The sequence below is a fragment of the Odocoileus virginianus genome, chromosome 24 (genome assembly GCF_023699985.2).
Source record: "Odocoileus virginianus isolate 20LAN1187 ecotype Illinois chromosome 24, Ovbor_1.2, whole genome shotgun sequence".
Lineage (NCBI taxonomy): Eukaryota > Metazoa > Chordata > Mammalia > Artiodactyla > Cervidae > Odocoileus > Odocoileus virginianus.
This window is the reverse complement of record NC_069697.1, coordinates 36,342,052-36,355,956: the sequence shown is the minus strand read 5'-3', so window position 1 is coordinate 36,355,956 and position 13,905 is coordinate 36,342,052. Positions and strand designations below refer to the sequence as shown.

At 37.3% G+C, this 13,905-nt stretch overlaps 1 protein-coding gene and 1 long non-coding RNA gene across 2 annotated transcripts in view; both read left to right on the top strand.

Moving 5' to 3' along the window:
- The window catches only part of PDZRN4 (PDZ domain containing ring finger 4), a 391,568-nt gene that overhangs the window by 164,910 nt on the left and 212,753 nt on the right, over positions 1-13,905 (top strand). The gene's annotated exons all lie outside the window — the stretch shown is intronic.
- Positions 3,875-6,552, top strand: LOC110149894 (uncharacterized). The gene is made up of 2 exons (XR_011483368.1): positions 3,875-4,302; positions 5,852-6,552. It is a non-coding gene; the product is annotated as an uncharacterized lncRNA (long non-coding RNA).

The window sequence follows — 13,905 nt, the reverse complement described above, 5'->3', positions numbered from 1 at the left end:
TTTGATCTCCTTGCAGTCCAAGGGACTCTCAAGAGTCTTCTCTAACACCACAGTTCAAAAGCATCAATTCTTCGAAGCTCAGCTTTCTTTATAGCCCAACTCTCACATCCATACATGACTACTGGAAAAACCATAACTTTGCGAAGACAGACTTTTGTGGGCAAAATAATGTTTCTGCTTTTAATATGCTGTCTAGGTTGGTCATAGCTTTTCTCCCAAGGAGCAAGCATCTTTTAGTTTCATGGCTGCAATCACCATCTGCACTCCCCCCAAAAAATAAAGTTTTTCACTGTTTCCATTATTTCCCAATCTATGTGCCATGAAGTGACTGGGCAGGATGCCATGATCTTAGTTTTCTGAATGTTAAGCTTTAAGCCAACTTTTTCACTTTCCTCTTTCGCTTTCATCAAGAGGCTCTTCAGTACTTCTTCACTTTCTGCCATAAGGGGGGTGTCATCTTCATATCCTTGACTATTGATATTTCTCCCAGCAATCTTGATTCCAGCTTGCGCTTCATCCATCCTGACATTTCACATGATGTACTCTGCATGTAAGTTAAATAAGCCAAGTGACAATATACAGCCTTGACATACTCCTTTCCTGATTTGGAACCAGTCTGTTGTTCCATGTCCAGTTCTAACTGTTGTTTCTTGACCTGCATACAGACATCTCAGGAGGTGGGTTGGTGGTCTGTTACTTCCATCTCTTTAAGAACTCTCGTGCTTTTTTGATGATGCAATAGATGTTGGCAATTTGATCTCTGGTCCCTCTGCCTTTTCTAAATCCAGCTTGAACATCTGGAAGTTCATGGTTCACATGCTGATGAAACATGGCTTGGAGAATTTTTAACATCACTTTGCTAGCGTGTGAGATGAGTGCAATTGTGCAGTAGTTTGAACATTCTTTGGCATTGCCTTTCTTTGGAATTGGAATGAAAACTGACTTTTTCCAGTCCTGTGGCCACTGCTGAGTTTTCCAAATTTGCTGGCATATTGAGTGCAGCACTTTCACAGCATCATCTTTTAGGATTTGAAATAGCTCGACTGGCATTCCATCACCTCCACTATCTTTGTTCACAAGATAGTGGACCTTGACCACATTCCAGGATGTCTGGCTCTAGGTGAGTGATCACACCATCATGGTTATGTGGGTCAAGATGATTTTTCTTTTTTGTATCGATCTTCTTTGTATTCTTGCCACCTCTTCTTAATATTTTCTGCTTCTGTTACATCCATGCCATTTCTATCCTTTATTGTACCCATCTTTGCATGCAATGTTCCCTTGGTATCTTTAATTTTCTTGAAGCGAGCTCTAGTCTTCCCCATTCTATTGTTTTCCTCTATTTCTTTGCATTGATCACTGAGGAAGGCTTTATCATCTCTCCTTGTTATTCTTTGGAGCTCTGCATTCAGATGAGTTTATCTTTCCTTTTCTCCTTTGCCTTTAGCTTCTCTTCTTTTCTCAGCTATTGTAAGGCCTCCTCAGACAACATTTTTGCATTTCTTTTTCTTGGGGATAGTCTTGATCACTGCCTCCTGTCCAATATCACAAACTTCTGTCCATAGTTCTTCAGGCACTCTGTATCAGATTTAATCCCTTGAATCTATTCGTCACTTCCAGTTTATAATCATAAGGTGCTTGTAAGATGCTCATAAGATGCTCAACATCACTCATTATCAGAGAAATGCAAATCAAAACCACAATGAGGTACCATTATACGCCAGTCAGGATGGCTGCTATCCAAAAGTCTACAAGCAATAAATGCTGGAGAGGGTGTGGAGAAAAGGGAACCCTCTTACACTGTTGGTGGGAATGCAAATTAGTACAGCCACTATGGAAAACAGTGTGGAGATTTCTTAAAAAGCTGGAAATAGAACTGCCATATGACCCAGCAATCCCACTTCTGGGCATACACACTGAGGAAACCAGGTCTGAAAGAGACACGTGCACCCCAATGTTCATCGCAGCACTGTTTATAATAGCCAGGACATGGAAGCAACCCAGATGCCCATCAGCAGACGAATGGATGAGGAAGCTGTGGTATATATACACCATGGAATATTACTCAGCCATTAAAAAGAATTCATTTGAATCAGTTCTAATGAGATGGATGAAACTGGAGCCCATTATACAGAGTGAAGTAAGCCAGAAAGATAAAGACCATTACAGTATACTAACACATATATATGGAATTTAGAAAGATGGTAACGACAACCCTATATGCAAAACAGAAAAAGAGACTCAGATGTATAGAACAGACTTGTGGACTCTGGGAGAAGGCGAGGGTGGGATGTTTCAAGAGAACAGCATTGAAACATGTATATTATCTAGGGTGAAACAGATCACCAGCCCAGGTTGGGTGCATGAGACAAGTGCTCGGGCCTGGTGCACTGGGAAGACCCAGAGGGATCGGGTGGAGAGGGAGGTGGGAGGGGGGACCGGGATGGGGAATACATGTAAATCCATGGCTAATTCATTTCAATGTATGACAAAAACTACTGTAATGATGTAAAGTAATTAGCCTCCAACTAATAAAAATAAATGGAAAAAAAAATCATAAGGGATTTGATTTAGGTCATACCTTAATGGTCTAGTGTTTTTCCCTACTTTCTTTCATTTCAGTCTGAATTTGGCAATAAGGAGTTCATGATCTGAGCCACAGTCATCTCCTGGTCTTGCTTTTGTTCACTGTATAGAGCTTCTTCATCTTTGGATGCAAATAATATAATCAATCTGATTTTGGTATTGACCACGTGGTGATGTCCATGTGTAGAGTCTTCTCTTGTGTTGTTAGATGAGGATATTTGCTATCACCAGTGTGTTCTCTTGGTGAATTTTTGTTGGCCTTTGACCTGCTTCATTTTGTATTCCTAGGCCAAATTCGCCTGTTACTCCAGGTATCTCTTGAATTACTACTTTTGAGTTCCAGTCCCCTATAATGAAAAGGATATCTTTTTGGCGTATTAGTTCTAGAAGGTCTTGTAGGTCTTCATAGAACTGTTCAACTTCAGCTTCTTCAGCGTTACTGGTCAGGGCACAGACTTGGATTACTGTGATATTGAATGGTTTGCCTTGAAAATGAACAGAGGTCATTCTGTTGTTTTTGAGATTTCATCCAAGTACTGCATTTCAGACTCTTTTGTTTCCTATGATGGCTACTCCATTTCCTTTAAGGGATTTTTGCCCACAGTAGTAGATATATTGGTCATCTCTGTTAAATCCACCCACTGCAGTCCATTTTAGTTCACTGTTTCCTAAAATGTCAACGTTCACTCTTGCCATCTATTGTTTGACCACGTCCAATTTGCCTTGATTCATGTACCTAACATTCCAGGTTCCTGTGCAATATTATTCTTTACAGCATCAGACTTTACTTCCATCACCGGTCACATCCACAACTGGGTGTTGTTTTTGCTTTGGCTCCATCCCTTCATTCTTTCTGGAGTTATTTCTCCACTGATCTCTAGTAGCATATTGGGCACCTACCGACCCGGGGAGTTCATCTCTCAGTGTCCTGTCTTTTTGCCTTTTCATACAGTTCATGGGGTCCTCAGGCAAGAATACTGAAGTGGTTTGCCATTCCCTTCTCCAGTGGACCACATTTTGTCAGAACTTTCCACCACGACCCGTCCATCTTGGGTGGCCCTGCAGGTCGTGGCTCAGTTTCACTGAGTTAGACAAGGCTGTGATCCAGGTGATAAGTTTGATTAGTTTTCTGTGATTGTGGTTTTCATTCTGTTGGCCCTCTGATGGATAAGGGTAAGAAGCTTATGGAAGCTTCCTAGTGGGAGAGACTGACTGAGGGGGAAACTGGGTCTTGTTTTGATGCCTGCGGCCATCTTTAATCCAATTTTCTGTTGATGAGTGGGGCTGTGTTCCCTCCCTGTTGTTTCACCTGAGGCCTTTACCTTTGTTTATATTCTGTTCTCTTTGCCATCTGAATTCTTGTTCCTGGTTGAATAATTCTTTCCATATGAGTATTGGTAGGAAGCTAACTTTCTTCTCACTCTATAACTTGGGAAGTCTCACTGCTTGCTCCTCACCCTTACACTAAAAGATAGTGCATAGACATAGGTTTGGTCAGCCAGAAGGCTTGTTTGGAACATGGAATCAGAAACAGGGTGTCTTCATAATGAGGTATCAATCCTGGAACTGGAAGCAGCTATATCCATTTGCTGTGGCATGAATGGCAGTGTATCCAATGTTGACATCAGCAGTGTTGGTGCCAGGAGTGGCAAGCTACGACATCAGTGGTGGATCAGTGTCCTCACCAAAATAGTCCGATGGCACAATTTTGAGCTGGTTTGTGCTGTCTGGCCTCTCTTCTTTATTTCCATTTTTTGAGCCAGGTTCTTATGCCTGTTCAACTATTCTGTGAGCAACCCAATGATTCTCCTAACAAATGCCTTTTCTGCTTTAACTATTTAGAGTAGTTTTGTGATGCCTAAAATTATTACAAGTGGAAGAGTTTAGGGTAAAATTATGAGAGCTTTTAATGTCAGCCTAAGGAATTTAAGCATTATAGGAAATTCCCAGTGTTAAATGGTTTTGAGCAGTAGGATGGCATTACCTACTAAGTGATGTTTTATGGAAGATTAGTGTCAGTGTTATGTAGGTTGAATAATTTTAGATAGAGACACTGTAGCTGGAAAGGTAATATTGGAGATGTGGGTCATATTAGCAAGGGATCTCGTTTTCAGGGGAAGAAGTTAAACAGGTTGAATTTGAGTAATTCTTTGCAGTGAATGTATAATCAGATAATAACATTATGGGATTCAGCATAGATCAGAAAAAGTGAGTCCAAACTTTAATAATAATATGTGTTACTGTTCTAAGCAAAGTGATTATTGCTCTGATAAAGAATTACAGAGCATTGGGCCTCTATATATAAACTACATAAACTCCTCTGACAGGCCTGAGAGCTAACACATGGATCACACACAGGGGCAGTGGTTCAATCTGACAGTGGTTCTCTCTGTTCAGTTTTGCCTTCCTTGCAATATGTATTTGAATCAGGGGACAGGAGACATGTGCCCATCGAGAAAGAGCTGAAAATGATTAAATAAGCCCCTTCTCCTGCAGTCCCCTACTCCACTACAAATGCGTTTACTTAAGAGTCTTTTTTTGAAGAAAGTAAGAAAAAAAAAAAAAAAAGAACAGAAACAAATACTGGCTACCCTTATGTTATGGGCTGATAGAAAATGAATTCATAAAAAAAAAGAACAAGAAGAATCATCCAGGAAGCATTGGGATTGCCAGGACTCTTGGCAGCTGAATTCTACCTCCCTATTTTAATATCCAGAAACCTACTCAGAAAGTGAGGCAGGGTTTTATAAATAGTATAAAATATCAGGCTTAAAGTGATTCCTTTATTTTGCACCTAAAGTCCAGGAGATAGTAGAGGACAGAGGAGCCTGGCCTGCGGCAATCAGTGGGATACCAGAGTTGGACATGACTTAGTGATGGAACAGCAAAACCGCAAAAAAACCTTACACTACTTACTAAGAACTTTAATTCCTTTCAGTTAGGATATTAAAGGATGATATTGCACATAATGGACACTCTTCCATAGCACTCTGGTTAAACACAATATTTCAAAAACAGCTTTCTGGATCTTCAAGAATAAAGGGACAAGTGATAGCATTAAAAGGCTTCAAGTTGTATTCCCCTATTTATTACTGTAATGTCGTAAATTGAAAGCTAGATAAATTCCATTTTTGTCATTAATACAAAACACAGAGTTGTGGGACAAAGCACCATAGCATTTAGTCAAGAGTCTTGTTTTGCCACCAATTGTTTGCTTGGAAGATTGTCTTGCCTTTTCTCCACCTCCGTTTTCTTCTCTTATAAGGGACAAGATCACTGAGGGCCCTTGCAGAAAAGATTGAGAAATTGAAGGAAAATAAAATTGGCTGTGAGAGGGAATGAACAGATGATGCTGCAGGATGAAATTGCAGCCTTCAGAGCAGAAGTTGAGAACAGTTGCTACTTTGCTTAAAGGTCATTGCTCACATTTCAATAGGAATGGGTGGTGATGTCACATTTTGAACCTGTTGTCTTTGTCTACGGTGGGCCCTACCCTTTTCTACCAGTTATCTGTTTACCTTTTAACATAATTAGGCAGACCAGATTGGCATTTAGTCTTGTTCTGACAACGGCAAATTAGGCTTAACTCTTTAATTACAATGAGAAGGAAATCACCTTTCTGATATCCTTCAATTAGCTCAAGCAGCTGTTAAGTTATAATTAAAATTTCACATGGATCATTTGAGTTCTTGGAATGTTTCCATTTAATAACAAAACATTTGCATATATGCATTCAGTTTTCAACAACCTTTTCAAATCTGTCAATGGTAAACCAAGAACATTGATACAGTATTAAACAAAATCTTTGTCATCTTGTAAGCAGACACCTGGGTCCTACAAAATGAAAAATGGAAATAGAAGAAGGTGATCAAAGAATATTAGTGCCTCCAAGTTTTCTGGAGCTTGTTCATAGAATTAAATTTTTGTTTAATTTACAGTTCTCCAAGAGGGGAGAAAAACACTAACCAGGAGTGAGTGGTTATTTGGTGTTTAATAAATGAATGCCTGCATTATATGCATCCCATTATTCAGTGCAACAACAGCCATCCACCATGTCTTTACAACTGGATTCTTGTCTCCACAAACTTTTAAAAATATTAATGTGAGAGGGAAAATTACATGTAAAAACTCAAATATATTTTTATTTCTATTTTATCCTGAGAATTGAGTTCACTAAAATAATTACTGTCTTTGAGTTGCTCTGGCCTATATCTCTGATACAGCTATGGATTTAACTATTAATATGTATATAAAAACAAGGTGAAAGAATAAGCATGTTAAACATGCTTAGAATTTATATTTTATATTTTGAAACACTAAATGCTGATTAAATTAAACAGAATCCAACTGAAGTATCACAGGAATTTTTTTAAATTGTTTAAAAACTTGAGTTTATGGAAACTGAATGGCAGAAAACTGATTATAAGAGGACATAAATCTTTTCTCTGTTTTTTAAAATATAATTTGTATTTTCTCTTCTTTAACATTAGTGGGAAGAATTGATTTTAAAAGATTTGTTGGCTAATAACAGTGTTGGGTGGTTAAGCTTTTAGAATCTATATCCAAGTCCCCAAAACTATTTTTAACAAGCCAGGATTCTATTCATGCTTACTCATTGATAGTCTGTATCGACAAGTAGAATTCTATATTGGCTAAGAACCTAATGATGTCTTCCTAACCCTCAATCTGTAATGTATACTATTGAATTTCAACCACCAAGATAATTGTGTTCCTGGGAATTAAAGAATGCATGTAGAGAAAGAAAAGAGATGAAAGAGCAATGTCTACTGTCACAATTGTACCAGTGTGCACACTTTGGTGGCTACCAGCTGTTATCTGCACATTTTCCATCTGCCTTTACTAATTTTATTATGACCTTTTAGAACTGACTTCATCTGGTAGAGAGTTGGCTCTGACACACTCATTTAGTCAATTTTATCTTTGAACAACTAAAGAGAAGAATGAGTAGCAAGTGGGAGTCTATGCAGGAAAATGTTCCAAACTAATATCCTGTTATTCTTTTGTTAGGAAATAATGTTGAGTGATTTTAAGATTCAGCTCAAATACTTAACAATTACTAATTGGTAAATCCACAGGTTACCTTAGGGAATTGGTGTTAGAGATAAATTCTCAAGCAGTTCAGGATTCTTTGGAAAATGTTTGTTTAAAGAGTTTTTTTATGTTTTATGCAGATGAAAAACAGAATTCTAGAAGGTAATTTCCTTTATTCTGACTTCAAATCTAGAAAGATTTACATTAGCTTTTCTTTCATTGCCTTTTCCCTCACATACACACACACACACACACACACACACACACACACACACACACACAACACCTTATTAATAACAAAGTGTTTAGAACTCTTACTGTGTGCTCTGGTTCACTTACTGTGAACAAACCATTTTATTCATCCCAACAACCCAACAAGCTAGCTTATATTATTGTACAGATCATCCATAAAAGAAAACTGAACCCATAAAAGGTTGAATCTATGAGTTTAAATCTGCACGAGTCTTAAATCTAAAGTCCATTCTTTGTTCTCTTTACCAAGATGGAGTTATATTCATTAATCATTAATTTGACAAGTTAGCATCTACTTTACTTGATCTCTAACTTTTCTAGAATCTAGGAATACAAAGGTGAGTGAAATGGACATGAACCTCAAGTTTTTAAAGTATGTGAGTAGTGTTCTCCTTGTAAATTGATCATACTGTCAGTGAGCACATTCATAGGCCTTACTCCTCAGCACATGGTGTTTAGTGATGTTGCGGAAGCCTGCAACAATGCTGGGAACCTTCTGAATTCTGTGAGACAGTATGTACAGTCCAGTCTTTGGTAGCTGTGTTAGCCTTAGCTGATTGTTTAGGTGTTGGAGAAGACTCTTGAGACTCCCTTAGACTGCAAGGAGATCCAACCAGTCCATCCTAAAGGAAATCAGTCCTTGGGTGTTCATTGGAAGGACTGATGTTGAAGCTGAAACTCCAATATTTTTGGCCACCTCATGTGAAGAGCTGACTCATTGGAAAAGACCCTGATGTTGAGAAAGATTGAAGGCAGGAGGAGACGGTGATGACAGAGGATGAGATGGTTAGATGGCATCACTGACTCAATGGACATGAATTTGGGTAAACTCTGGGAGTTGGTGATGGACAGGGAGGCCTGGCGTGCTGCGGTTCATGGGGTTGCAAAGAGTTGGACACGACTGAGTGATTGAACTGAACTGGACTGAACAGCCGTAAAACCATAGAATGCTGCAGGACCCAGCCGTTAGACATGAGGTCAGTTTCTGAGTTGCTCTTGGAATTTCCCTCAGTTTTCTAACAGTCTGCATTCCACTGAGGCACCCTCTAAGGGGAGAATACCCTCTCTAGTTCCTCCTTAGTTACAGGCTACATGAAACCCAGAAAGAAGTTTTTGATGTCTTTTGTTCCCACCAAGTTAAAGGATAATGCCCTTACCCTGACTCATGCCTCGGGGACAATCAGGAGGAAGGGAAGATGTTAAACACTAGGGATCTGTCTGAAAAGCTTTTGTTCTGAGCAACATGAATTTACTGATTTGTCATAATGCCTTAGAGGAGCTTGCTCCATTAGTAGGATTTGATGTTGAAAACGTGAAGAGTGCAGAGTACAGCACAAACAGAAACAAAGCAAAGCCTCTGAATTGTAGCCAATGGCACACCATTTATACACTAGCTATTTGTTTACCAGCAGCCGCTTCCATCTAGTTACATATGCTCAATAGAAGAATTATATACAGAATTGCTGGAACTCATATACAGTTGCTCAGCATAGGAAAAGAGTCTTCTGATTAAATACTATATTCCAGGTGTAATCAATAATTTTTCTAATTGTTCTTCCTATTGAACATCATTATTATTACTCTCTTATTTAGGTTTAACAATGTGCCAGGTATTATCCCAGACAGTCCCCATACACTCCATCCTCATACACACTCGATCTTCTCCATTGTGCAGATGAGAAAACTAAAACTGGGAGAGGGTGACTGACTTGCTCAGTGGCCCCGCTCCCCACAATGTGTGGCAGAGACTGGCAGAATTCCGGTCTGTCTGATATCACAGATGCCTACCTTGAACTCATCTTCCTCACAGAAAGGCTCTTCTGCCCTGCCTGCTATAGGTCACCCACATGTGGAACCTGCATGTTCTTATTTATGGACTCTCTAAAGTTTTTCTTTGTTAAGTTTTATTTCTACGTTACATGTTTCTTATATTCCTCTTTGGCTCTAAAGCACAGACCCATAGATTAGCATATTTTGTGTAGATATTTTTATCTTCTAGTTTTATGGTAATTTAAGGGTTGTGAGCACGTGTCAAAGTGAGGTTATAATTTTTTCTTTTACCACTAGAGAGTTTTTCTTCTGGGTTTCATTACTTAAGTATTTCTCAAATAACTATGCCTTTACTTATTGAATTTAATAATGGATGCTCTGTGATTGATTTTTCTGAAAAAGTTTAGAGAATTGAACTAAATGATGGTCACAGTGATATTACCTAAGACCTCTCTGTCCCTCTCTAATAATTATTTATATTTTATTGATAACTAAGTGACTTAGCTCTGTTGATATCTTTGAGCCTTACATTTCTTATATAGAATAATGTTTCTGATACTTTCTTCAAAGGCATTTTCAATCACCAAGTTTCTAGTATTCTTTTAAGTCTTTGAAGGAAGGACCTGGTTAACTGTTTTATGGTGGAGAAGAGTTTGGAAATAAAATTGGAAGACTAGAAATCTATTAAATATATACTTTAGATTAGAAGTGGGACACTTCCATATTCAAATTAATACATTTATATCAAAAATAAATAAATACCCACCCATTCCTAAAATTAAGAACCTTTTAGTTCTCTCTTCAAAAAGGCAATCTTTATAGGCAACTCTCACTTGCAGTTAATAAACCAAAGCTCTATCAGGCTAGAACCTATTGCAACTAAAGACCAGCAGTTAAAATACAGTAGATAAGGTATTGCTTTGTGTGACAGGTTTCTCCAAGAAGTTTAGTGTGACAATTAAAAAATAATAATAATTTCTAAGAAGCAACAGTGGGTTTTGCTAAAGGGATATTTAATAAAGATTTCCATGAAGAATAATCAACACACGCCTGCACACTGGTACTTTCTAGGTCAGCTGCCTTTTGGTACTCATTGTAAGCATCATTCAATATGACAGTTATAGTATTTGATTATTACTTAATATGATACATGTCTTTTTTCTACTGAGATTAACTCAGTGGACATAAAAACTATGTCTTATGCTTCTTCACATTCCCCTACAGTACTTTGCATAGAGCTAAACATATCATAACATTATAATAAATATTTACAGGATTGGATAAATTTATATTAGAAATGTTATTAATGTATTTTGCTTAAAGCAAGAAAAGTCTATAAATAATAGTTATTGTAATGTTGCTATATATTCCATATAGTTGCTAAATCATACTTTTAAAATACTTTTTAGACAATGTCTAGATACAGAACTCCATTTTTCTTGGTGCATTAGTTAGCATGTGAGGAACCTTAAAGTGGAAACTTATTATACAGAAGTCGAGCCCTAGTATCTGAGATGCAATTCCAGCATACTAGGAGTAAGTCGTAGGCATCTTTACTTTTAAAAACACCACAAGTGATACTAACGTACAGCCAAATTGAAAAAAATTGAAAACTAGTGTAGGGTGACTACAAAGAATTCTACAGAAACTATCCTAAGACATCACATAGTTATATGGCTTCTTTGGTTAAAAAAATTAATGAATAATTGACTTTATATATTTTTCATAAACTGAATAGAGTAAAAGCATAATTGTCACACTAGTAGACTGCTTGAAATAGGCTTGACTAAAAATTACCTTTATGCATATACTAGAGCATCAAAGATAGGGAGAGTATACAAACACCAACATCTGAAGTGTTTCATGTCCATTGATGATTATCTCCCCTGTGCTACACAAGGTTTTCTACTTAACTTTAGGGTCAGGAAAGCAAAGCAACAAAATAAAAAACCTGTGGATTGTTTCAAATAATTATTTATTTATGTACATAATTATGTATACAATGCATATCTACAGATGTGTAGATATATAATACATACAAGTGCATATGTTTATATGTTAAGGACTTAAGCATCTGATACAGGTTTTTCTTTGACTCTAAAGTATAGAGTATTTTGGCTGAGTCCCTTTGACGTCCACCTGAAATTGTCATAAGACTACTAATCAGCTACACTCCAATATAAAATAAAAAATAATAATAAAGTATAAGGTATTTTGTCAGATGTGGATTCTTTCCTCTTTCAGTTACATGAAAAATTTGCATGCTAGTTTATAGATTTACATACTACTGTATGGTTTGTTAATTTTGTCTTTTAAGAATCCAAGAAGGAAGAAAGTACATAACAAAATTGTATAAATAATGAACAAATCATATAAGTCACTTTCAGTAACCTCATTCTGAAATTTAGATGCTATTCCATTTAATTTTAATAGAAAGTCATTGGACATGCTAATAAAATATATTGACAAGGTTCCTTTCTAATATAATAGAACAAAACAGTAAAATTTCTGCACAAACTTCACTTTTCATTTTTACTCAAAACATGCAGAAAAGGCAACTTGTCTGTGAATTGGTATTGAGCTTGCTTGTTATGAGTTATGGATGTTTTAGCAATAAAATTTGGCTTTCTGGAACAAATGGGTGTTCAAACCTGATTTTATTAGTGTAGTTGAACATTGTGGAACTAAAACAGGGAAATTTCTGCATATTGCTACAATTTGAGGCCATATGGATCATAAACTTTTCTATTTATATTTCACTGATGGACATAAATGGCATTATCTCATCAGGAAAAGAAGGGAGGCAAGGAATACACAACTTTTAGTTTAGAAACTGTACATCTTGTTACTGAATGTCAGATAAAGGTGAAGCTTTTAAATAGGAGGCCCCTTGATTTAGTACCTTTAATGTGCAGAGGAAGGGCTGAGCAGGGCATCATTAGCGTGACAGGGTGAAGGGGCCAGCACGTATCTTCTGCTGCGCTGGGAAAGAGGATGGATCTGGTACAGCTCTGATGTCAGCACCTCCATCACCTTTCTCAGAGATGATGTAGATTTTAATTGTACTCCAGGCTGACTCGCATCGCACCAGCTCCTACGTGACATTGAGATAGATGAAGCCATTTGTTGGCATTATCAGAGCCAGCTGTGAGCTTGGCTGCATCTACAGTAGGCGTTTTATCTCATGCATAATCCTCTCATTGAGAGGGGATCACAAGCATCTGAACCATATGGCAAATAATTTTATTATGATCAAAAAAGGACTCTTGAAGCTAGTTAAACAGAAGAGTCCTTGAAATTCAATCAGAAGAAGTTTTATTTTCCTGTCACACCATCATCCTAAATGAATTGTTAGTACTGCTCTAATAAATAGAACCAAGACTCTCTGCAGTGCCTGCAAAGTAAGAATAAACTTAAAATTACTTCACCTACAAGTTTTTGGTCTTTTCAATTTTGAAGAATTTATTTGGATTCAGAGGAGAGAGTCTGGATTTCTAAGACTGAAAGCAGCTTCTGATTTAAAATAATTATGATGATAATACCTCTTCAAACATGAGAACCTCAAACCAAATGAGACAAACGAGTTTATACCCTTCATGAATTTATATCCTCAAACTTGAGTTTATATCCTAACAGCTATATAACATAAAGGCTAATTGTTTTTTCTTTAGGGCAAGTAAAGATTTAAAAGAAAGAAAGAAAATCTGTTATTTCACAGATCACCTAATGATCCCACAAGTTTAGCATACATCTTCAAAAGAAAGAAGCAAACTTGTCTTTTCCACATGGTATGATTTCCTGCACATTGTCAAGGAGATGCATGGGTCTCTATAGCAAAGGCATGTAATCCGCTGCCCTTCTGTCCAGGGAAGTGATGGGAAGCAGCTGTTATAGGACAAGCCAGTTCTGCTTAAGGGGAATTGTGTGAGGCTGTGGCAAGCAGCTTAGTTGTTGTATCAAACTAGAATTGCTTCCAGCTATCATATTCCTACATTAATTGTGACTTTTATTAATCATAAAGGATGTTTCAAAACTCTAGTTCAAATGTTACAAGGCCATAAAACAGCAACTTGCCTAATCTTACCTTGTATATGGTGCGTATGTTTTGTTCTTTTATTATGATTTTTCTTTCCAGAGGAAAGTGTATAAGATTTGGGCCTCAGGGCACCAGTTGGTGATGTAAAGGCGGTATCAGCAACTTCCACATCACAGTTTGAGAATATAAAGTATCACAAGCTCCAGATG